Source organism: Chlorocebus sabaeus, chromosome 27 (genome assembly GCF_047675955.1).
Source record: "Chlorocebus sabaeus isolate Y175 chromosome 27, mChlSab1.0.hap1, whole genome shotgun sequence".
Lineage (NCBI taxonomy): Eukaryota > Metazoa > Chordata > Mammalia > Primates > Cercopithecidae > Chlorocebus > Chlorocebus sabaeus.
The window spans coordinates 42,247,927-42,274,764 of NC_132930.1; the positions used below are offsets into that span (position 1 = coordinate 42,247,927).

The window sequence follows — 26,838 nt, forward strand, 5'->3', positions numbered from 1 at the left end:
AATAAAAACATTTTCTAGTATACTATTTTAATTACTTTGTTCTTTATTTTACTGTATTTTTAAGTTATTTTCTTACTGGTCACTTTGAGAATAACATTTTTAAGTTAAAACAGTCTGATGTATGTGTGTATGTGTTTTAGCAACTTTTTATTTCCATATAATTTCAAAATTAGAAAAATTGTAAAAAAAAGAAAAAAACAATAAAGAATTATGTATGCTTTCAATGTATCCCCAGATTAACATTTTTCCTCATTTGCTTTACATTCTGTGTGTGTGTTTTCAGAACTAAAATTCCTAATTTTAATCAAGTTTAACATATTCTTATTAGTTCTTTTAGCATCCTGTTAGAAATCTGTCTACCCTAAAGTCATAAAGATCTTCCTTTATGCTTTTCCTAGAAGGTTTATTGTTTTACATTGTACATTTAGATCTACAAGTCATCTGAAATCATCTGCATATAATGTGTAGTTTGTACCAAAATTTATTTTTCCCTGTATGGATACCCAGTTAATACAGAACCATTTACTGAAAAGATCAACGTTTGCCATTGGTTAATATATTCCTTCCCCCTTTGTTTTGTTAAATTTTAATTGGTTTTGAGGAAACAGTGTTTGGTTAGATTAAGTTCTTTAGTGGCGATTTCCGAGATTCTGGTGCACCCGTCACCCGAGCAGTGTACACTGTACCCAATATGTAGTCTTTTATTTCTCACCCCCTCTCACCCTTCCCCCAAAGCCCCCAAAGTCCACTGTATCATTCTTATTCCTTTGCATCCTCATAGCTTAGCTCCCACTAATGAGTGAGAACCTATGAAGTTTGGTATTCCACTCCTGAGTTACTTCATTTAGAATAACGGTCTCCAATACCATCCAGGTTACTGCAAATGCCATTATTCCATTTCTTTTTATGGCTGAGTAGTATTCTATGGTATATGTGTGTGTGTCTGTGTATATGTGTATGTGTGTGTGTGTGTATGTATATCACATTTTTTTATTCACTAGTTGATTGATGGGCATTTGGGCTGGTTCCATATTTTTGCAATTGCGAATTATGCTGCTATAAACATGTGTGTGCAGCTATCTTTTTTGTATAATGACTTCTTTTTCTCTGGGTAGATACCCAGGAGGGGCATTGCTGGATCAAATGGTAGGTCTGCTTTTAGTTCTTTAAGGAATCTCCACACTGTTTTCCATAGTGGTTGTAGTAGTTTTCATTCCCACCGACAGTGTAAGAGTGTTTCATTTATACCACATCTGTGCTAACATCTATTATTTTTTGATTTTTTGATTATGGCCATTCCTGCAGGAGTGATGTGATATGGCATTATGGTTTTTATTTACACTTCCCTGATAATTAGTGATGTTGAGCATTTTTTCACATGTTTGTTGGTCATTTGTATATTGTCTCTTTATAATTGTCTATTCGTGTCCTCAGCCCACTTTTTGGTGGGAATGTTTGTTTTGTTCTTGCTGATTTGTTTGAGTTCCTTGTAGATTCTGGATATTAGTCCTTTGTCAGATGTATACATTGCAAAGATTTTATCTCTATGGGTTGTCTGTTTAATCTTCGGATTATTTCTTTTGCTGTGCAGCAGCTTTTAGTTTAATTAATTCCCATTTATTTATGTCTGTTTTTGTTGCATTTGCTTTTGGGGTTTTGGTCATGAAGTCTTTGCCTAAGCCAGTGTCTAGAAGGGATTTTCCAATGTTATCTTCTAGAATTTTTATGGGTTTAGGTCTTAGATTTAAGTCTTTTATCCATCTTGAGTTGATTTTTGTATAGGGTGAGAGATGAGGATCCAGTTTCATTCTTTTACATGTGACTTGCCAATTATCCCAGTACCATTTGTCGAATAGGGTATCCTTTCCCCACTTTATGTTTTTGTTTGCCTTGTCAAAGATCAGTTGGCTATAAGTATTTAGCTTTATTTTTGAGTTCTCTATTCCATTCCATTGGTCTATGTGCCTATTTTTATACCAGTATGATGCTGTTTTGGTGACTATGGCCTTACAGTATCGTATGACGTCAGGTAATGCAATGCCTCCAGATTAGTTCTTTTTGCTTAGTCGTGCTATGGCTATGCAGGCTCTTTTTTGATTCCAGATGAATTTTAGGATTGTTTTCTCTAGTTCTCTGAAAAATGGTGGTGGTATTTTGAGGGGAATTGCATTGAATTTGTACATTGCTTTTGGCAGTGTGATCGTTTTCACAATATTGATTTTACGCATCTATGAGCATGGGATGTGTTTCCATTTGTTTATGTCGTCTATGATTTCTTTCAGAAGTGTTTTTACTTTTCCTTGTAGAGCTCTTTCAGCTCCTTGGTTGGGTATAGTCCTAAGTATTTTATAGTGTTTTTTTTTTTTTGTTTTTTGTGTGGTTTTTTTTGTTTCTTTTTTGCAGCTATTATAAAAGGGATTGAGTTCTCGATTTGATTCTCGGCTTGGTTGCTATTGGTGTATAACAGAGCTACTGATTTATGTACGTTGATTTTGTATTCAGAAACTTTGCTGGATTCATTTACCAGTTCTAGGAGCTTTTTTCAATTAGTCTTTAGGGTTTTCTAAGTATACAGTCATGTCATCAGCAAACAGCAACAGTTTGACTTCCTCATTACCAATTTGGATGCCCTTTATTTCTTTTTCTTGTCTGATTGCTCTGCCTAAGACTTCTAGTACTGTGTTGAATAGAAGTGGTGAAAGTGGGCATCCTTGTCTTGTTCCAGTTGTCAGTGTGGGTGCTTTCAACTTTTTTCCCATTCAGTAGAATGTTGGCTGTGGGTTTGTCATAGATGGCTTTTATTACCTTGTGGTATGTCCCTTCTATGCCGATTTTGCTGAGGGTTTTAATCATAAAGCAATGCTGGATTTTGTCAAATGCTTTTTCTACATCTATTGAGATGATCATGTGGTTTTTGTTTTTAATTCTGTTTATGTGGTGTATCACATTTATTGACTTACGTATGTTAAATCATCCCTGCATCCCTGTTATGAAACCCACCTGATAATGGTGGATTTTTTTTTTTTTTTTTGATATGCTGTTGGATTGCCTTAGATAGTATTTTGTTGAGGATGTTTGCATCTATGTTCATCAGGGATATTTGTCTGTAGTTTTCTTTTTTTGTTATGTCCTTTTCTGGTTTTGATATTAGCGTGATACTGGTTTCATAGACTGTTTTGGGGAAGATTCCCTGTTTCTTTATCTTTTGGAATAGTGTCTCAATAGGATTGGTCCCAGTTCTTCTTTAAATATCTGATAGAATTCAGCTGTGAATTCATCTGGCCCTGCACATTTTTTTTGTTGGTAACTTTTTAATAACCATTTCAATTTCACTATGTGTTACTGCTCCATTCAGGGTTTCTGTTTCTTCCTGGTTTAATCTAGGAAGGTTGTGTATTTCCAGGAATTTATCTGTCTCCTCTAGGTTTTCTAGTTTATGTGTGTAAACGTGTTCCTAGCATCCTTGAATGATCTTTCATATTTCTGTGGTATCAGTTGTAATACCTCCCATTTCGTTTCTAATTGAGCTTATTTGGATCTTCTCTTTTCTTTTTGTCATTAATCACACTAATAGTCTGTCAAATTTATTTATCTTTTCAAGGAACCAGCTTTTAGTTTCATTTATCTTTTATATTGTTTTTGGTTTCTTTCCATTTTATTTTGTTCTGCTTGAATCTTGGCTATTTGTTTTCATCTCCTGGGTGTGGGTTTGGTTTTTTGTTGTTTCTCTAGCTCCTTCACGTGTGACCTTAGATTGTCCACCTGTGCTCTTTCAGACTTTCTGATATAGGCATTTAATGCTATGAACTTTCCTCTTAGCACCACTCTTGCTGTATCTCAAAAGTTTTGATACATTGTATCACTATTATTATTCAGTTCAAATAATTTTTTAAACTTCTATCTTGATTTCATTGTTGATCCAATGATCATTCAGGAGCAGGTTATTTAATTTCCATGTATTTGCGTGGTTTTGAGGGTTCCTTTTGGAGTTGATTTCCAATTTTATTCCACTGCGAACTGAGAGAGTCCTTGCTATAATTTTGATTTTCTTAAATTTGTTGAGGCTTGTTTGTGGCCTATCATATGGTCTCTCTTGGAGAATGTTCCATGTGCTCATGAAAAGAATGTATATTCTGCAGTTGTTTGGGTAGAATGTTCTGTAAATATTTGTTAAGTCCATTTGTTCTAGGGTATAGTTTAAGTTCATTGTTTCTTTTCTGTCTTGATGATCTGTCTAGTGCTGTCAGTGGAACGTTGAAGTCCCCCATTATTATTGCATTGCTGTCTATCTCATTTCTTAGGTCTAGTAGTAATTGTTTCATGAATTTGGGAACTCCAGTGTTATGTGCATATATATTTGGATATGTGACGTTTTCCTGTTGGACTAGTCCTTTTATTATTAAATAATGTCCCTCTTTGACTTTTTTAACTGTTGTAGCTTTAATCTTTGTCCACCCCTTTACCTTAAGTTTATGTGAGTCCTTATGTGTCAAATGATTCTCTTGAAGAGAGCAGATACTTGGTTGGTGAGTTCTTACCTATTCTGCCATTCTGTGTATTTTAAATGGAGCATTTAGGTCATTTACATTCATCATTAGTATGGAGACGTGAGGTACTGTTCTATTCGTCGTGCTGTTTGTTGCCTGGATACCTTGCTTTTTTGTGTATTATTGTTTTATAGGTCCTGTGAGATTTATGCTTTAAGGAGATTCCATTTTGTTGTGTTTTGAGGATTTGTTTCAAGATTTAGAGCTTCTTTTAGCAGTTCTTGTAATGCTGGCTTGGTAGTGGCAAATTCTCTCAGCATTTGTTTGTCTGAAAAAGACTGTACCCTTCCTTCATTTATGAAGCTTAGTTTTGCTGCACACAGAATTCTTGGCTGAAAACGGTTTTGTTTAAGGAGGCTAAAGATAGGACCCCAATCCCTTCTAGCTTGTATGATTTCAGCTGAGAAATCTGCTGTTGATCTGATAGGTTTTCCTTTATAGGTTACCTGATGCTCTTGCCTCACAACTCTTAAGATTATTTTCTTTGTCCTGACTTTAAATAGCCTGATGATTATGTGCCTAGGTGATGATCTTTTTGTGATGAATTTTCCAGGTGTTTTTTGAACTTGTATTTGAATGTCTAGATCTTCAACAAGTCTAGGGAAGTTTTCCTTGATTATTGCCTCAAATATGTTTTGCAGACTTTTTCACTTCTTCAGAAACACGAATTGTTCTTAAGTTTGGTTATTTAACATAATCCCAAACTTCTTGGAGGCTTTGTTCATTTTTTAAATTCTTTATTCTTTGTCTTTGTCAGATTGGTTTAATTTGAGAACCCTGTCTTAAATCTCTGAAGTTCTTTCTTCTACTTGTTTGATTCTATTTCTGAGACTTTCCAGTGCATTTTGCATTTCTCTACATGTGTTCTTGATTTCCAGAAGTTGTGACTGTTTTTTATTTATGCTGTCTGTTTCACTGGAGATTTTCCATTCCTATTCTCTCTCTCTCTTTTTTTTTTTTTTTTGTTAAGCTGGACTTCACCTTTCTCTAGTGCCTCCTTGATTACTTAATAATTGACCTGCTGAATCCTTCTTCTGGCAATTCACAAATTTTGTCTTCATTTGGATCTATTGCTGGTTAGCTAGTGTGATCTTTTGGGGGTATTAGAGAACCTTGTTTTGTCATATTGCCAGAATTACCATATTTTCTGATTCCTTCTCATTAGGGTAGAGTGTGTCAGAGGGAAGATACGGGACTTAAGGACTGCTGTTCAGATTCTTTTGTCCCGTGGGGTACTCCCTTGATGGGGTGCTCTCCCCTTTCCCCTAGGGATGGGGCTTCTTGAGAACCAAACTGCAGTGATTGTTATTTCTCTTCGGGATCTAGCTACCCAGCAGAGCTACCAGGCTCTGGGGTGGTACTGGAGAGTATCTGCAAAGACACTTGTGATCCATCTTCAGGTCTCTCAACCGTGGACATGAGCACCTACTCCAGTGGGGGTAGCAGTGGAGTGAAGTGAACTCTGTGAGGTTCCTCAGTTGTATTTTTGTTAAGTGTGCTGGTTTTGTGTTGGTTGGCCTCCAGCCAAGAGGTGTCACTTTCAGGAGTGCATCAGCTGTGATTGTATGGAGAGGATGAGGAGATGGGCGGGGCCATAGAGCTCCCAAGACATTATGTTCTTTGTCTTCAGAGTTCTTGGCTGTCCCACAGAGCCTGCAGCATCAGTCCACTTCCTTCAAAAGGTCTTTGGATTCTTTTGGCTTTCTTATTATGTTTCTCCAATAGTTCTTGGAACAAGAGTTCATGAGTGGTTCTCCACATGCTACTCTGTCCATCCAAGTGAAAGCTGCAAGTTAGTCCTGACTCCTATCCACCATTTTTCCCAAGTAGGTGACTTTAAGTAATCTACACTCTTCCAACGCCTCAGTTTCTTTGTTAGTAAAATACGTATTTTTGTGTATTCCTCTAGAGTTACTATAAAGATTATAGGAGTAAGTACATGCTATGTGTCAATCACTCTGTGTGCTTAGCATCGGAAAGTTAGTGTCATTCATTTAGTCCCTCATTCATATGTGCCAGGTGCCTTCTTATCAGGTAACACCATGGAGGCAGGGACATGATTCCTTTTACTTAATATTGTATCCAGAACACCTAAACCAGTGCCTAGCATGTAGTTGGTATTCAATGAATATTTGTTTAATAAATTATCTTGTATATCTCAACAAAATGAAGGCTATACATGACAAACCCATAGTCAACATCATACTGAACAAGGAAAAGTGTAAAGCTTTCCTCTAATATCTGGAACCAGACAAGGATGCTCACTTTCACCATTGTTATTCAGCTTTGTACTAAATGTCCTAGACAGAACAATTATGCAAGAGAAAAAAAAAATAAAGGGCATCCAAATTGAAAAGGAAGAATCAGATTGTCTCTGCTTGCAGACGACATGATCTTATATATAGAAAACCCTAAAAGCTCCACAAAAAAACTCTTAGGAGTGATAAATGAATTCAGTAAAGTTGCAGGTAAAAACTGACATACAAATGTAATAGCATTTCTATACACCCACAAAAAACTAGTGGGAAAAGCAATTAAGAAAACAATTTCATTTACAATAGCTACAAAATAATACATATAAATAAATTTAACCAAGGAGGTGAAAGATCTCTACAAGGGAAACTATAAAACAGGGGTGAAAGAAAATGAAGAAGACCCAGAAAATTGGAAAGTTTTCTCATGTTCATGGATTAGAAGAAGTAATATTGTGAAAATGACTATATTACAAAAAGTGACCTAAAATGGAATCCTTATCAAAATACTAATGACATTCATCACAGAAATAGAAAAAAAATCCTGAAACTTTTATGAAACTACAAAAGATACAGACTAACCAAAGCAATCCTGAGCAAAAAGAACAAGGTTGGAGGTATCACACTACCAGTCTTCAAAATATACCGTAAAACTATAGTAGCCAAAACAGTATGGTATTGACATAAAAACACATAGACCAATGGAACAGAATAGAGAATCTAGAAATAAATCCACATATCTACAACCAACAAGCTTTTGGCAAAGGTACCAATAACATTTACTGGGGAAAAGGACAGTCCCTTTAATGAATGGTGCCAGAAAAACTGAATATTTTAATGCAGAAAATGAACCTAGACACCTATCTCTCATTATATAAAAAACAACTTAAAAGGGATTAAGGATTTAAATGTAATACCTGAATCTATGAAATTTCTGGAAGAAAATATAGGGGAAATGCTTCAGGACATTGGTCTGAACAACGATTTTTATGGAGAGGACCTCAAAAGCACAGACAACAAAAGCAAAAATAGAAGAAATGGGGCCAGGCATGGTGGCTCACGCTTGTAATCCCAGCACTTTGGGAGGCCAAGGCAGGTGGATCACCTGAGGTCAGGAGTTTGAGACTAGCCTGGCCAACATGGTGAATCCCCATCTCTACTAAAAATACAAAAATTAGCCAGGCGTGGTGCCAAGTTGCTGTAGTCCCAGCTACTTGGGAGGCTGAGGCAGAAGACTCGCTTGAACCCAGGAGGTGGAGGTTACAGTGAGCCTAGATCACACCACTGCACTCCAGCCTGGGCAACAGAGTGAGACTCCATCTCAGAAATCAAAAAAGAAAAATAGGATTATGTCAACCTAAACACCTTCTGCACATCAAAGGAAACAATCAACAGAGTGAATAAACAACCTTCAGAATGGGAGAAAATATTCACAAATTATTACTGGCAAGGGATTAATATTTAGAACATAAAAGTAACTCAAGCAACTCAACAGCAAAAAACAAGCAAATAATCTGATTTAAAAATGGGCAAATTAACTTAATAGACATTTGTCAAAAGAAGTCATACAAATGGCAAGTGTATGTGGAAAAAAATGTTCATCATCACTAGTCATGAGGGAAATGTAAATCAAAACCACAATGACATACCATCTCACCCCAATTAGAATGGCTATTATCAAAAAGACAAAGATAACAAATGCTGGCAAGGATGTGGAGAAAAGGGAACTCTTGCACACTGTAGGTGGGAATGTAAATTAGTATAGCCTTTATGGAAAACAGTATGGAGGGTCCTAAAAAAAACAGAAATAAAATGAACTATCATACTACCCAACAACCCCACTACTAGGTATATATCCAAAGAAAAAGAAATCAATATGCAGAAGAAGTATCTGCACTCCCACATTTATTGCAGCACTATTCATAATAGCCAAGATATGGAACCACCTTAGGTGTCCACAAATAGATGAATGGATACAGAAAACATGGTATATATACATGATAGAGTACTATTTAGCCATAAAAAAGAATGAAATTATGTCATTCATGGCAACATGGATGAGCTTGGTGAACATTATGTTAGATAAAAACAAGCCAGGCACAGAAAAGAAAATGTCTCACATTCTCACTCATGTGTAAGAGCTAAAAATTTGATCTCATAGAAGTAGAGAGTAAAACGTGGTTACAAATGGTGGGGAAAAGTGGCAGGGAAAATAAGCATGGAGGGAGGATAGCCAAAGCTTGGTTAACAGATATAAAAATACATCTGCCTAGGAGAAAAAAGTCCTATGTAGATGTGGTATAGAAAAAATTCTGTACCACTATAGAATTACTTTAGTTAACAACAATTTATTGTATATTTTCACATACCTAGAAGAGCAGATTTTGAATGTTTCCAACACAAAGAAATGATAAACATTTGAGATGATGCTTATGCTAATTACTCTGATTTTTATCATTACACATTGCATACATGTATCAAAATATCACACAGTACTTCGTAAATACGTGCAACTATTATGGGTCAATTAAACATAATAAAAATTTAAAAGAGCAAAATAAACCCAAGGCAAGCGGAAAGAATGAAATAAACAGTAGAAATCAATGACATTGAAAACAGGAAAGCAATAGAGAAAATCAATAAAAGGATAAGCTGATTCTTCAAAAATATTTAAGAAAATTGATCAAGCTCTAGCAAGACTGGCAAACATAAAATGAAAGAAGAACAAATAATGAAAACCAGGAATGAAACAGAGGCTACCAATACAGATTCTGCAGCCATTGAAAAGATAAGGAGAATATTGTGAACACATTTTTACTCATAATTTTGACAGCTTAAAAGACATGGACCAATTCCTCAAAAAGCACAAACTACCAAAATTCAACCAAGGAAAAAATAAACACTCCTATATCTGTTAAATAAATTAAATTCACAGTAGCTCCTGAAAATTAAATCAGGTTCAGATGGTTTCATGAGAGAATTCTATCAAATGTTTAAGGAAGAATTAGCACCAGTTTTTACACAATTTCTTCCGGAAGATGGAAGAGAAGTGCATACTTTTAAATTCATTTTATGAAACTTGTATTATCCTGTTAACAAAAGCAGATGAAGACAGTATGATAAAAGAAAGACCAACATAGCTCTTGAATATAGATACAAAAATCTAAACAAAAATATTATTAGGTTGGAGCAACCTATTATCGAGTAGAATCTACCAATGTGCAAAAAGAATTACACACCACAACAAATTGGGATTCACTGTAGACACGCAATGCTAGTTCAATATTTTTAAAGCAGTCGATGTAATCTACCATGTTCAACAAGCTAAAGAAAAAATCCTGTTGTTATATCAATTGATGCAGAAAGAGCATTTCTGCATCTAACATCTGTGGTAAACATTCATGATAAAAACTCTCAGGCAACTAGAAATAGAGGGTAACTTTTTCAATTTATAAGGAACATCATGGTGACAGACTGAATGACTTCCCCCTAAGACTGGGCATGAGGTAAGGATTTTTGCTTTTACTACCCTTATTTAGTAAACTACTGGAAGTTCTAGCCACTGCAGTAAGTCAAGAGAAAAATAGGGCATATAAATTAGAAAAAAGAAAATAAAACTGTCTCTATTTTCAGATGGCATTGTTGTTTACATTAAAAAATAACAAAGAATTTATTTAAATTAAAATATCCTGGAACTAAGAAGTGTGTATGTGTGTGTGTGTACAGTTGTGACAGCAGGGTTGTGGTCTACGACATTCATGCATAAAGATCAACTTAGAACTGTGACAACAACGTTACAGTATACAGCATTAACATCTAAAGATTAATCACACTTCTATATACTAACAACAAACATGCGGAAAGCAACAATTTAAAAATCCCATTTACAATCATTCCATAGATAATAAACTACCTAGATATAAATGTAACAAAAACATTTACACTATTTATATGCCGAAAATGATAAAATGCTGATTACAGAAATCAAAGAAGACCTAAGTAAGTGTTTAAACGCACCATGTTCACAGATTCAACATAGTAAAGATCACAATTCTCCTCCAAGTGATTTAATGCAGTTGCTATCAAAGTCCAAGAAAAGTTTTTTACAGACATGGACAAACTTATTTTAAAATTAATGTGAAATGTCACAGGGTCTATAATAGCTAAGTGATTATGAAAAAGAAAAAGCAGAAGGAGTCAGCCTACTCGATGTTAAGTGTTATTTTGTAACTACAGTAATCAAGACAACGTGGCATTAGCACAGGAACAGACACAGATCAATGGAACAGAATCTGAACCACACAAATATGCCCAACTGCAAAATTTCAAAAGCAATATCATGAAAGAAGGATAGCTTCTTCAACTAATAGTAATTGGACGACTGTAAGCAGAAGAATGAACCATACCCAAACCTCATGCCTTATGTATTTTGAAAAAACTCAGCTGGGCGCTGTGGCTCACACCTGTAATCCCAGCACTTTAGGAGGCCGAGGTGGATGGATCACCTGAGGTCAATAGTTCAAGACCAGCCTGGGCAACATGGTGAAACCCTGTCTCTACTAAAAATACAAAAATTAGCTGGGCATAGTGACAGACGCCTGTAATCCCAGCTACTCAGGAGGCTGAGGCAGGAGAATCGCTTGAACCCAGGAGGCGGAGGTTGTAGTGAGCCGAAATCAAGCCATTGCACTCCAGTCTGGGTGACAAAAGCAAGACTCCATCTTAAACAAAAACAAAAACTCAAAATGGATCATGGATTGACGTGTAAAGTGTAAAACTATAAAATTTTGAGAAAAAATATCATAGGAGAAAATAGAACCAGTCACATAGCCAACAAAGTAGCAAAACGGGCTGGTAAATTTGCAGGGTATTTTAAAACTTTCTATTAAATAAAGGAGATAAAATGAAAATACAAATTTTATTTTAAAAATGTAACATTGATAGAAAGTGAAGAGTGAAGAGCTAAGTGAAGAGTCTTCAGACTTGCTTCAGACCAAAAGCATGTTTCATAAAGGTAAAAATTCATAAACTGGACCTCATTAAAATTGAAGATTTATGCTCGGCAGAAGACTCTGTGAAGAGGATTAAAAACCAAGCTACAGAGTAGAAGAAAATATTTGCAAACCACATATTTGACAAAGGACTTGTATCTAGACTATATAATGAGTTATCAAATCTTAACAGTAAATTTTTTTAATCCAATTAAAAATGAGCAAAAGACATAAACAGACATTTCACAGAAGTGGACATACAAATAAACACATGAAACAGTGTTCATCTTCCTATGTCATTAGTGAAATGCAAATTAAAATGCAAATTATCCATTAGGGAAATGCAAATGAGATGTGACCACACACCTGTCAGAATGGCTAGCTTAAAAATACTGATAACATCAAGTGAAACAAACAGATCTATATGTATCTTGGATAAATTTTACAAGAATTTCTTTAAGAGGGAAGATAAGCCACAAAACAGTAACAATAATACTCAGCAATGCTTACTGAGTATTTAATTATATGTCAAAAGCTGCTTCAAGTAATTAATATGCATAAACTCAATATTATCTAAAACCATATATTATGTTTATCTATTTCACAATTTTATATGATTTATGGATGCATATATTGTAGTAAAAATAAAAAGAAATAAGGAATATCTCAACATCAAGTACTAATTGTTAATACCTCTGGAAAGAGTAGATGAAGGAAGGAACGGATGGAGTAAGCCAATTCTTGAGTGTTTTTTTGTTTTCTTGTTTTTTTTTTTTTTTTTTTTTTTGAGACGGAGTCGCCCAGACTGCAGTTTCCCCTGAGACACCAGCGCCCAGGCTGGAGTGCAGTGGTGCGATCTCAGCTCACTGTGACCTCTGCCTCCTGGGTTCAAGCTATTCTCCTGCCTCAGCCTCCTGAGTAGCTGGAATGACAGGTGCATGCCACCACGCCCAGCTAATTTTTGTATTTTTAGTAAAGGTGGGGTTTTGCCCTCTTGGCCAAGCTGATCTCGAACTCCTGACCTCGGTTGATCTGCCCGCCTCGACCTCCCAAAGTGCTGGGATTATAGGTGTGAGCCAGTGGGCCCGGCTGAGTATTTTATTTTTTAAAGAGAGCTGACATTAATAAGGCAAAATGTAACGTCTGCTTAGTTTTGATGGAGAATATATATGTGTCTGTTACACTACTTTCTGTATAAATATATTTATATATTTTTCAAGTTATAGATATATAACTTGAAAAAAAATTTGTAAGGAGGACATTAGGCTTAACCACTGAAGCAACACTCAGTGAACACTTCTGCCCTGGACCAGGCCCTGAGTGGATACTGGAGGATTCCAGGGAGTTCAGACAAGGTGCCATCTGCAAATAGCTCCTATTCTTGTTTGGGAGGCTTCTTGGAGGAGGTGACAAGTGATTTCCTTATTTGAAGGATAAACGAAGAGTTAAGAGTTATTGACTTAAAAATCTGTTGATGAGCTTCTGTGTTCATTAGGCATTCATCTGAGTGTTTTGGATAGAACTGTGAAAAATGTAGCTCGGCACTTCTCAAAGTGCTGGCCCCATACCAACGGGGTCAACATCACCTGAAGATCTGTATGTATAGAATTGCCAAATTTCAGGTTTTATCTCAGGCCTACCAAGTCAGCAACTCTGAGATGGGGCCAGCAATCTGTGTTTTCACGAGGCCCCCAGGTGCTTCTGAACACCTACTGAAGTTTGAGAACCACTGGGGGAGAAAACCTTGGCTCTCAGGGCTTGCATTTGTGTGTACTTGTGCACATGCATGTGTGTGTGTGTGCGTGCGCGTGCACGTGTGTGCATGCTTGTGTAAATGCATTCACATGTGTGTGTGCTTGTGTGAATGCATGCATGTGTGTATGGGTGTGTAGGGGGAAAGGGCAGACAGAACACAACGAAACAGGTAAGTAAATGAGATTATTTTACGTAGGGATAAATGTTATGAAGAAAGGTTTAAAGGGGCTTAGAGAAAATTGTAGGATGTCAGAAAGAAGTGGGGCTTCTAAAAATAGGCTGTGAAAGAAGGCCTGCCTGGGGAGTTGTCTTAGGAACTAAGACTAAATGATGAGAAGGAATGATAGGAAGGTGGAGCAGGGGTAAGAACTGCAGGCAAAGAGACCAGCAAGTGCAAAGATCTCAACCCTGGAACAGAAAGAAGAATGAAAGTCAAAATAGATAGATTAAGAAAACAAAGTCAGGAGCAAGATAAAATGAGATTGCAGAGTCCTGATCACACAGAGCGTTGTAGGCTGTTAAGGGATCCTGAATTTATTCCAGGTATATTGGGACATCACTGCAGTGATTTAAATGGTGAATTGGCTAGGCCCAGAATCACAGGGTAGGTACTTTCAGACAAAGGAACAGCATAAGAAAAGGTACAAAGGTATGAGAGAGAGAGCATATTTGACTAACTCCAAGTCCTTCAGGATGACCAGAACAGAGTTCATCCTGAAGAAGGATGCAGTAGGCTGGATTCATGGGAAAGCTCTTGAGAATAATAAAAATAGCAAAGTGGTTTTTTTGTTTTGTTTTGTTTTGAGATGGAGTCTCTCTCTGTCACCCAGACTGGAACGCAGTGGCGTGATCTCTGCTCACTGCAAGCTCTGCCCCCCGAGTTCACGCCATTCTCCTGCCTCAGCCTCCCAAGTAGCTGGGACTACAGGCACCCGCCACCACGCCTGGCTAATATTTATTTATTTATTTATTTATTTTTGTATTTTTAGTAGAGACGGGGTTTCACTGTGTTCGCCAGGATGGTCTCGATCTCCTGACCTTGTGATCCACCCGCCTTGGCCTCCCAAAGTGCTGGGATTACAGGTGTGAGCCACCACGCCTGGCCAAAAATAACAAGTATTTTTCAAGCACTCATTATGTGTCAGTCAGTTTTCCAGTCCCTTAACTCATAATAACTCATGAAATCTTATACCACGATAATCCCTGTATGACTAATGAGGATATGGGGCCCAGAACCTAGGACTTTGCCTCCAGAGCCTGTACACTTCAATAGGGTTTGTGTGCTCGGCTGAATGGGGCTCATCACTGCTTACCAATGAAGCAATAATGACTCAACTGCTCTCCTGCCTAAAGCAAAAGTCCTCCGACTAATCGGATATGTAGCCGCCAGAGCAGCTGTTCCAAAACTCAGATCTGACCAGGACTTTCTCCTGTTTCCAACTCCTTCGTAGCTTCCCCTTGTGCAAGAATAAAGTCCAAACTTCTCATCATGACATACAAAGCCCTTCTTGAAGGGTCTCCTCCTCACTCCCATCTTACCCCTCTCCAGCACTCACCCCAGCTATCCAGAGCTTGAACCCATGCTCACTATTCCTCTCAGCCTTTGTTCATGCTGTTCCTTATTTCTGGACCATTGTCTCTGCTCTCTGCTCTTCTCTGGTTGTAGCAACCAGGGCTCAGCTTCAAGGAAGAGAATACAGACTAGTTAGTTCAGAGAAAGGATTTGTTACAGGGTATGAAATGTCTTCTCAGAATCCCTGGGAGGCAGAAGAGCTGACTCTGGGCTGAAACTCAGAGCTCTGCCCCAAGTCACAGGGAGAACTGACCTGCAGAGGATGTGGCTGCCCCTGCTGCAGCTGAGAAGCTGCCTCCCAGAATGAGACCTCAGAACTCGCCCCACTTTGCTGAGTCTTACGTGGATGCAACTTACTGAGAAACCTAAATCATGAAGGAGCTCTAGCTGCATGGAGTCTTGGAAATGAGCTTGGCAGATTTCTAGCCTTTGCAGTTACAGGAAGACACTCTTGCAGGAGGGTGGAACAGACATTGATGAGCCAATTCAAGTCTCCACTCTACCTAGACGTCTCTTCTCCTTCAGAATCCCTCCCCTTTTTTGATAGGTCCCTCCCCTATGTGTTTCTACGCTACCTTGTCCTTCCCCTCCTAGAGTACAGTGAGCACCTTGAGTAGAGCGACCACATCTGGTTGATGAATGATTCCCCCTCCCATGATAGGGCCTGGTACATAGCAGGTGTTCGGCAGACGTTCAGGCATACTCACCCTGCAGAACGCCTCTGCAGTTAACATTTTCCTGGTCCAGTGCCTCTTGATTTTTATTACTAAGGCTGCCTGGACTGTATTAGATTGAGCCATGTGAAATTGTTACTTCTGTGGTCAAAACTGAGTAAACACTGGCAATTTCACAGGACTCAACCCTGTATGTATCTGTCAATACTTTTTCAGCTATTGTTTATATGGAAAAAATTAGATTTACAGTCCTGAAACTCAATATAACATTTTTAACAATGTGATATCAGGGCAAGTCTCAAGTTACATTTCAGATACAGCTAGTGAAACGTCAGCGCCAAGTGTAGTCAGTTTGAAAAATCATATTAAGTATCTGTCGCCACAGGGATGTGGGTCTCAGACACTGCTGAGGGTAAACAAGACCCTGTTACTGCAAAAACCCAAAACTAAAACATCATTCACTATATTTAGTGTTTGATCATGAGGATGGAATGGAAACACTTGACATATTAGCAGATGGATCTCCTATCTATTTTGTTGTGTTTACCTTGTGTTTGAAGAAATTGGTTGAGAAATTTGGTTTGAAGAGCAATGCGTTGTAATTTTTCCCACTTAAAGTAATGGGAAATATATTTTCAGTGTCTTCAAACAGAATGACTGGTTTTTAGGAACAGGTTGATTATGTTCAAGAGACGGTGCATGAGTCCTGAATGCTGAAATGTTCATCACTGTAGACTCAGAAGGGTGTGCACTGTGTGGCTGAAGGGAAGGGTCTTTGAGAGAGCACAAAAGGGCTTTGAAGATGTGGTTGGCAAAAGGATTTCAGAGGGAGGGGGTTGGAGCAAAGCTGAGTGCGACACTAGGCAGGTCACTCAGCTTCTCCGAACCTCAGTTCTGTCACCTCTAAAATGGCCATAATCATGCCTGCACTAAAGCATTGGAAAATTAAGTGAGATCTCCAATGTAAAAAGTTCACATAGAGCCAGGAGCCTCCGTCAATGGTATTATAAAAAGCACTTAGGACCATGGCTAGTACATAGGAAGCACTCAGCGTATGTGAGTTATCATTATTCCTTCCCCATACTTTCATTCAATGCCCCTTGTGAGAGAATGCAAGTTATAAATGTCTTTTGGAATTTGGCCCAAGAACAGCAGTTTGGCTTCATCTTATTTAATCAAGTGGTGAGAGTTGCATTGATCATTCTGCATTGCCCTTTGCTTTCTTTCCATTGCTAAGGGAGCTGGAGCTACTGTTTCAGGCTCACTGTCCCTGTGAACAGTATGTATGCCTCTCCTTTGTTGTACGTTTTTCCCACTATCTCCTCTATCAAAAGTCCCTGGTGCCTGTTTCAAAGCCCCTCCATGGAGTGGGACGGGGGCAACATGGACCTGTAGCCTGCCTTCGCCTCATCACACGATCGCTCCTGCCCGAAACTGCCTCTGCCTGGAAGTGCTGGATGGCTTTGAGAGGTTCCTATGTTGTTGCTTTGGTATACGGGAGGCAGTTGGAAGCTAACCAGCTTCCTTCAGCTTCCTGGAAAGGAGATAGGAGGTGAGAATCAGTCCGGTGTGAAGAACGATGAGAGCTATCATGTTTGAGTGGCTTTAAGATTCTTGTACCTCAAGTCAAATTTAAAAAAAGCTGGGTGGGGGGTGCGGGGGGTTGGCTGAACACAGTGACTCACACCTGTAATCTCAGAACTTTGGGAGGCCAAGGCAAGAGGATTGCTTGAGGACAGGAGTTCAAGACCAGCCTGGGCAATACAGCAAGACCTTGTCTATAAAAAAAAAATAAAAACCTTATCATTGTGAATGTTATTAAAGACATGTATCAAGCACAAGTCAGGCTTGATAAGCTCTTTTTTCCTTGTACAATATGAGCTGTCAGAAAGCCCAGCGCTCCATAGTTGGATTTCTGTAGCCTGTGAGGCTATTCTTAGCTCCTCTCTTGTTGGCTGTTACATTTTTAAGAATCGCTAGAGGTGAGCATAGTGAGTGAGACCTCCCCTCCATCTGCTCCCCTCAGAGGTCAGATGGAATGGAAAGTGGCCTGAGGAGATGCCCAGCTCATTGCCCCTGCAGATGCCACCCCGTAAAAACACAGGAGATGAGTGTTGTAGACACGTGGCTTTTCCTGGCTACAGAGATTTTCTGAATCCCACAGAATCATCTCTGGGCACCCAGTGACTTTTGCCTCAGGAAGAAGAAGTGAAGAAAGGTGCCTGTTTCAAATAGTTCAAGTGGCATCGTGCTGCCTGGAGACTAAAAAGGTTTAGGGTTTCCTCCAGACTCTTCCTTTCCCCTTCCACCTCCCCTACCTTTGCCAATGGCACAAAGTTTGTGGATGCTCCACTGTTGGCCAGGCCCTGGGCAAGGTGAGATGGAGAGTCACACTCGTCAGGTAAGAGGAGAAGCTGAACCAAGCTGTTCCAACTCCAGATTTCCCCCAGCAACAGGCACTACCTCCCTCATATGTGTTCACGTGTATTTCCTGTGTTATTAGCATGGCTGACCTTTAGTTTGTAAGCAGCCTCCGAGGCTGATGATGACATGCTTTCCAAGAAAACTGACCTAGGGACCTTGGACCAGTTAACCCCTCTTGGACTTGGTTTCCTCCATTGGGCAATTGAGGGTGATAATGCCCACATCCCATGGTTAGATGGGAGAGGTGTTAAGGGATGAGCAGGGGGTCTATGAAGAAAACCTCTCCTCCCTTCTTGATTTTAGGACTAACAGACAGGAGTCTGACAGGTGGAGGTAGAAGTATCCAATTCATGCTAACAGTCAATCAGAGAAACCCACTGTAGATCAGCAGCCGAAATGGCTTGCTAACTCTTGAGTTCTGAAATGGAATCACCTCCAAGGCACAGGAAACGGTGGTCACCTGCAAGACCCCCTCCACTAGCCAGGCCCTGGCTGTTGGAGAGAGCAGGCAGGAGTATAAACCCTCTGTGGGCAGGTCCTGAAGCAGAAGGGGAACCCGAGGGGGCTGTGCTGAGCACGGCTGCTGCTTCTGGACTCACTCAACAGATCTATGACTTCTGCACCCTGCAAGGGAGGGAGAAGGCTATGGAGAGAGACCCGTGAGTCACTCAGGCTAATGGGGGTTCCTGGTCTCTATGACAACAAGAGGCCAGAGAAAAAGCAGGTTCCCGTAGGCAGTGACATAAACAGCAGGACCCAGCACCCTTCCTTCCCCATCAACCCTCTACCCTCTGTCTTTTTCTGTACAATGCCCCACTTTTGTGTAGACATCATTGACTGACCCAATGTGCTCCACAGAATGTGGGTGCTTCGGGTGTTTGTGGCCCATTCATTCCGGAGTGTGTGGGATGCTCCTGGCTATGTGCTAAATGCAGGGGATGGTGCTGAATTAGCTAGGTCCCTGCACTCAGAGTTCACTGGCTGGTGGGGAAAAGAGACCAGGAAAGCGATGGTGACTTGGCTGCAAGAAAAGTGCTATAGGGCATCAAGCACAGAGTCTGGGTTCTGGACATGGACTATCTTGGCTCAGTCTCAGCTCTGCCATTCCCTGGCTGTCATCTTGGACATGTTACTTAATCTCTCTGAACCTCAAGGTCTTGAGCTATCCAAGGTAGTTTGTAATAACTCCTACCTCAAAGGATTGTTGGGAGCATTAATTGAGTACATATATATAAAGCACTTAGGCCAGGCATGGTGGCCCACACCTGTAATCCCAGCACTTTGGGAGGCCAAGGCAGGCAGATCACTTGAGGTAAGGAGTTCAAGACCAGTCTGGCCAACATGGTGAAACATTGTCACTATTAAAAATATGAAAACTGGCCGGGCGCAGTGGCTCAAGCCTGTAATCCCAGCACTTTGGGAGGCTGAGACGGGCGGATCACGAGGTCAGGAGATTGAGACTATCCTGGCTAACAGGGTGAAACCCCGTCTCTACTAAAAAATACACAAAACTAGCCGGGAGAGGTGGCGGGTGCCTGTAGTCCCAGCAACTCGGGAGGCTAAGGCAGGAGAATGGCGTAAACCCAGGAGGCGGAGCTTGCAGTGAGCTGAGATCTGGCCACTGCCCTGCAACCTGGGCGACAGAGCAAGATTCCGTTTCAAAAAAAAAAAAAAAAAAAAAATATATATATATATATATATGCGTGTGTGTGTGTGTATATATATGTGTGTATATATGTGTGTGTGTGTGTATATATATATAAACTAGTCAGGCATGGTGACACGTGCCTGCAATCCCAGCTACTGGGGAGGGTGAGGCAGGATAATCGCTTGAACCCAGGAGGCAGAGGTTGCAGTGAGCCAAGATCATACTGCTGCATCCCAGCCTGGGCAACAGAGGGAGATTCCATCTCAAAAAATAAAAATAAGAAAATAAGACACTTAGAACAGTGTCTGGCACACAGTATGCATCACATCAGTGTTAACTGTTATTATCATAAGGGACTAGGGGGTTGCCCACCTCAGTTTCCAGGGTTAGGGAGGGCTTAAAGAAGGGAGCATCAGTCTTAACCAGGGTTTTTCAACCTCAGCGCTATTGCCATTTTGTAGTAGGTAACTGTGGTGGAGGCTGTCCTGTGCATTGTAGGATATTTAGCAGCATCCCTGGCCCCAACTCACTAGATGACAGCAGCACCCCTCCCAAATGTGACAACCAAAACTGTCTCCACACGTTGTCCAGTGTCCCCAGGGGAGCAAAACTGCTCTGGGTTTGGGAACCCTGCAGTAACCTGAGAAGTGAGTGATGGATAAGAGGACAGAGGTGGTGCTCCAGGAATAAGGAATATTGTGGGTGAACGTGTAGAATTGTGGGAGTGTGGGTCCATCCAGGGACTTGTCCTAACATGACAGCTCCCTTATGAAGATCTTAAGCCCAGTTAAGCACTCAAGTGCTGACTTCTCCCACTAAATCCTTGGCTTCTGGCAAGAGCCAAATGCATAGGAGAAGCCTACTGAGTACTTGCTACTGTGTGTGTGAGCCCGTCTTTGTGAAGGCGTCCCTGAAGAACATTCACCTCGTGCTCTGCTCTAAATTTATCCTGTTCTGAAGAAAGTTCGTCCGTGAGCATGATGCACAGTCTCATTGCTTTGCCCCATGGGGCAGTGCTTCTATGAAATTGGATTTTTAATGCCTTCAGCCTACCCTGAAGCACATCATGCAAAAAATTCCTGTTCCACTTATTACTGTGTTTAGAGTTATTTTATGTGGACCCATGGTTCACCACATTACAGAACACTATCTTCATAAGAATCCAGTGGAAGAAATTTCCTGCTGATTTCAGTACCAGGACAAAAATCTTGCTTTTCCTAAACAATTGTTTTTTTTCCACATCAGCTCTGAATCATGTGGTGGATCGCGTTTCTCTTTTTACTCTGTGTGCTGGGGAGATTTGAGACACATTGATGGCCCATTTCAGGCAAGCACACGGCATCTTGAGGCATAAATTGGGGTATTTTTTCCTGATTCTATTTTCTTGGTTTCCTTTTTTTTCTGTGAGTTGATCTTTGTCTTCCTTATTTTTAATTCCATTATGTTATATACATTTCACAAGTCACCTGAATCCTTTCTGGAGTAAAGTAGGAAATTAATAATTTTTAAAAAAATAAAACATGGAAAATCGCATTCTTTATGTTCTTCTATTGCAATAGCCAGGCAAGGATTTATGCCTTCACAGCACACAATTTTCTTTGCTCTTGCAAGGAGAGCCTAATTATCCAGATTTTTCCATAGATCTGAGTTACTGTGATAGAGCTTAGCTCTCTTATTTGTGATCTCCATCATTTCCATGACAATGTTCAGCACTATTATGAGAATATAATTATAATTCTAATACGAGAAGAAGCAAAAGGGACAATGTCACAAAGCTGTGGAATAGTGCAAAACTACAGAGAGATAAATGAAAGGTCATTCTCTGTTCTCCAGTAATAATATTGAGTCTCCCGGGGAATGTAGGGTCTGTGGCCTGGGGCAGAATGTGGATCTGCAGTGAGAAAAAGCTACAACCTGAATTATTACTTAAATTATTGTTCTCTTTGCATTTTGGTTTTCCTCTTTAGGATTCATTCCAGTGTGCAAATTCCCCTCTGAAAATTCATGTTGCTCCTTCAGAGAGTTCTGATGGAATACTGAATGAGATACCCTTCGACAGTTTAGCTGTGACTTGAGAGTACAGAACTCACTGGTTATTAATGTAATGTTTCAACAGTCCATCAGCTATTAGAATACAAAATTGCACATCTGTAAGAGGCATATTGTATTTGATTCCTGTGGTTTCTTTTGGGGCATCTATATTCTTCTATCCAGTAGCAAATACATGAAAATTTGTATCAGGTAACTCAGTTCCAAGTCACAGAAACTCAAAGTAAAGTAACTTAATTTTTTTAAAAAAACAGTCATTGATCATGTAAATATGAAGTTCAGGGATAGGTCTTTCTTCTGACGAGGTGGGAGCCAGTACCTCCAACAGTGCCTCTTTCTGCATTTAGCTCCCAGCCCTGTTTCCCTCTCTGCAGGTTCTCTCCCCAGACAGGTCTTATTGACATTCTTTTTTGTTTCCTAGTGCCTATAAAAGTTATGTTTATACGATACTGTACTCTATTCAGTGTGCAACAGCATTATGTCTAACAAGTATACATAGCTTCATCTGAAAATACTTAATAGGTACAATGCTGACACTCATCTGAGTCTTCCTTCAACAAATCACAGTCTTTTTGCTGGTGGAGGGTCTTTCCTCAATGTTGATGGCTGCTTACTGATCAGGGTGGTGGTTGCTGAGGGTTGGGGTGACTGAAAATTTCTTAAAATAAGACAACAATGAAGCTTGCCAGTGATGAACTCTTCACTTCATGAAATATTTCTCTGTAACCAGTGGTGCTGTTTGATTGCATTTTGCACACAGTAGAACTTCTTTCAAAAGTGGAGACAGTCCTCTCAAATCCTACAGCCCCTTTATCAACTAAGTTTATGTAATATTCTAAACCTCTTGTGTCATTTTAACAATGTGTACAGCACCTTCATCAGGAGCAGATTCCATCTCAAGGAGCTAGTTTCTTCGCTTATCCATAGGAGAAGCAGCTCCTCATCTCTTAACGTTTTATCATGAGATGGCAGCAGTTCAGTCACATTTTCAGATTCTACTTCTGATTCTAGTTCTTCTGCTACTTTTACCATATCTTCAGTGCCTTCCTCCACTGAAGTCTCGAACCCACGACTTCATCCATGAGGGTTAGAATTCACTTCTTCCAAACTCCTGTTAATGTTAGTACTTTGACCTTTTCTCATGAATCATGGATGTTCTTAATGACATCTAGAATAGTGAATCCTTTCCAGAAGATTTTCAATTTACTTTGCCCAGATCCATCAAAGGAATCTATGGCAGTTATAGTCTTACAAAATATATTTCTTAGATAATGAGTCTCAAAGGTCAAAGTTACTCCTTCATCCATTAGCTGCAGGATGGATGTTGTTTTATCATGAAAACAACATTAATCTTGTACATCTCCATCTGAGCTCTTGGGTGACTAATAGTGGTAATATTTTGAAAGGAATTTTTTTTTTGAGAAGTAGGTTTCAACATTGGGCTTAAAATATTTGGTAAATTTTGCTGTAAATGGGTGTGCTGTCATCTGGGGTTTTTTATTCTACTTACAGAGCACAGGCAGGATAGATTTAGCATAATTCTTAAGGGCCCTGGTATTTTCAAAATGGTAAATAAGCATTGACTTCAACTTGAAGTGACCAGCTGCTGAAACAAGAGAGCCTCCCTAACAAGAGAGCCTGCCTTTGAACCTTTGAAGCCAGGCATTGACTTCTCCTCTCCAGCTATGAAAGTCCTAAATGGCATCTACTTCCAATATAAAGCTATTTGCTATTTTTTTCTGCTTTGAAAATCTCCTGTTTGGTGTATTCACCTTCACCAATGATCTGAGCTAGATCATCTGGGTAACTTGCTGCAGCTTCTCCATCAACACCTGCTGCTTCACCTTGTGCTTTTATGTTCTGGAGATGGCTTCTTTTCTTAAACCTCATGAACCAACCTTTGCTAGCTTCCAGCTCTTTTTCTGCAACTCCCTCACCTCTCTCAGCCTTTACAGAATTGAAGAGAGTTAAGGCCTTGCTCTGGATTAGGATTTGGCTTAAGGGAATGTTGCAGCTGATTTGATCTTCTATCTAGACCACTAAAATTTCCTCCATATCAGCAATAAGGCTGTTTGGCTTTCATGTCTTACATGTGTACATTGGAGTAGCAATTTTTATTTCCTTCAATAACATTTCCTTTGCATTTATAACTTGGCTAACTTTATGGCGTAAGAGTCTAGCTTTCAGCCTATCTTGGCATTTGGCATGTCTTTCTCATTAGGCTTAATCATTTCTAATATTTGATGTAAAGTGAGAGATGTGTGATTCTTCCATTCACTTGAACACTTAGAGGCCTTTGTAGAGTTATTAACTGGCCTAATTTCAATGTCGTTATGCCTCAGGGAATAGAAAGGCCCAAGGAGAAAGTAAGAGATGGGAAACTACTGGTCAGTGGAGCATGAGAACACATCCAACATTTATCCATGAAGCTTTGGGTGCTATACGGATGCCATTTGCAGTGCTTCAAAACAATTGTAATAGTGACATCAAAGACCATTTATCATCGATCACTATAGCAGATATAATAATGTTTGAAATATTGCAAGAATTACCAAAATGTGACGCAGAGATACAAATTGAGCAGGTGCTACTGGAAAATTGACACTGATAGACTTACTGGAGGCAGGGTTGCCACAAACCTTCAGTTTGTAAGAAAGTGAAGTGCAGTAAAACAAGGTAGTCCTGTGCTTCCCAGCAAGACTGTGTCACTTACACGCCTCTCTTTGTTGAGGGGAAGGAGCATGAATGAGGTTATACTGGCCCTGAAACAGATCTAAAGTCCAGCTGGTGGCCGGGCTCGGTGGCTCATGCCTATAATCCAAGCACTTTGGGAGGCCGAGAGTGAGAGTGAGAATAATAATTAATAATATCGACAGTAATAAAAGCTTTCTGGGCAAACAAAAATATTCTCACTGAAACTTCTAGAAATAGCGCCTTGAAACTATGACAGAAATATTGGGAATGTCTGGGCAGCAGTGAGGCTTTGGGCTGCCCCTGGGTACTCTGGGTGCCTCTGCCCAGAAAGGCAGAAGGGCCTCTCAGCACAGAACAGCCTGGGAGAAAGACGGCAGCTTCAGCCCTGCCGCCTCCACCCTCGCAGCACTTCCTGTGAGTCTCTGATCGCACACACTTCATTCCATCTCTGAGGTTTGTTCCGGTCTCTAATTCCATGAGGAGCAGGGACTGTATCTTACTCCACTCCTGCTCATCCATGTCACCACGGCGACTCCCAAAGGTGGCCCTCCACTGTTTGTGCAGGTTGTGGGTACTAGGCCATGATCCAGCCTCCCGCCATGGGTCACGCTGTTTCCCTCTCTGTCTGAGTCACACAGCTTGTGTGTTCCTGACCCGGTGAACCCCTTATAGGCAATGACCTTCCCAATTCCTCCCGCCCACCTTCGCCTCCTGGAGCACTGGCCTCCTCCCTTCCCACACTCACCCGCACCCTGGAAAGACTCCTAGAATGCCCACCCGTGCATTGTCAGTGACTGTCTGCCCGGTCTCTCCCAGGGCACTGTGCACTCCTCCAGGGCGAAGACAGTTTCTTTGTCCCAGTGTCCCCAGCACATAGCCCAATGCCTATCAGACGGTAGGTGTTCCGTAAGCACCTGGTAAATTCACGATCTGGGGACACTTAGCCCCTTTCCTTGCCTTAATTCTGAACAATTATAAACAATGAGTAAGACACACAAAGAGGATAGATACGACTTGTGTCCAGCCATCTCTTCTTGCCTGGACCCCAATCTCTGCAATAGGAGCTGAAGGGGATTAGAGGTTCTTCCAACCCTGGAATTCCCTGTCCTGTAAGCATGTGGTTCTGTTGCCTGTCCTGGGATCAAATCATACATCAGGCTCCCTCCCCAGGGCTGCACACCCAGGACACTGGAACACAGTGGGGGTGCATTACAGCAACATCCCAACAGTGTATGGTCATCAGGGCACTGCAGCGAGTGAGAGCCAGGGGATTTGGGTTCTTGTCCCCATACCTACACTGACTCACCAAGTCCCTTCATCCCTCTGGGCCTCAGTTTCCTGTTCTGTTAAGTGAGGGGAAGGACCTAACTGATTCGGACTAATATCTAAGGATCTAAGACACAGATCTAAGCTTCCATGATTATATTCTGCAATTCTATGGTTATGTTACATGATTCCATTATTATACCCCATGAATCTACAAGGAACTTGACAACATTTTGTGATGTGATGCTATCCTACAATTGTTTAACAACAGTCTCAGATTCTGTATGTTGGCTCTTCAGTCCTTAGAAAGCCCAAGTGCATTTTTTAAAAATGAATTCGGTACTGTATCAATTTTCTACTGTTTCAAAAATGAAACAAAATACCACCCTAAAACTTAATGGTGTAAAAACACTACCATTTAATCATCTCATGTTTTGTGGACTGACTGGGCTCAGCTGGACTGTTCTTCTGCTCCATGTGCTATCTGGGGCTGCAGTGGAATATCAAAATGCTCAAGGTGGCTGACTCGCGTGGCAGGCAGTGGCTCTGGCTGTCACTGGGAACTCAGCTGGAGATTTGGTTTTCCTTCTTTTGGCCTCTTCATGTGTCTTGGATCTGGCTGGGTTCCAAGAGGCAAGAATTAGAAACTGCCCATTCCCTTAAGGCCTAGACTTGGATGTCCCATAACACCACTGCGTTCAAGAGCTGCAGAAACAAGCTCCATGTGGGGAGCAGCATGCATATACAGGGAATGGAGGGAGTGTTTGGGAGGGGAGTGTGTCTTTGGAGGCTAGCTCCTGCAAACAACTGACACCATCTCATTAAAGCATGGGCTAAAAACAGATGAAGAAACATGCCGGAGTCCTGTCGTAGTTAAACTATCATCTGTCTGCCAGAGCCTGGGAACTAATGCTGGGTGCTCCTGCTTGCCTTTGCTATGTAAGAAGTGAGGAAATCCCAACAAA

The 26,838-nt window shown here is 40.3% G+C and overlaps 1 protein-coding gene across 8 annotated transcripts in view; it reads left to right on the plus strand.

The window, feature by feature from the left end:
• The window catches only part of STK32B (serine/threonine kinase 32B), a 419,228-nt gene that overhangs the window by 241,869 nt on the left and 150,521 nt on the right, over window positions 1–26,838 (plus strand). The window lies entirely within an intron of this gene.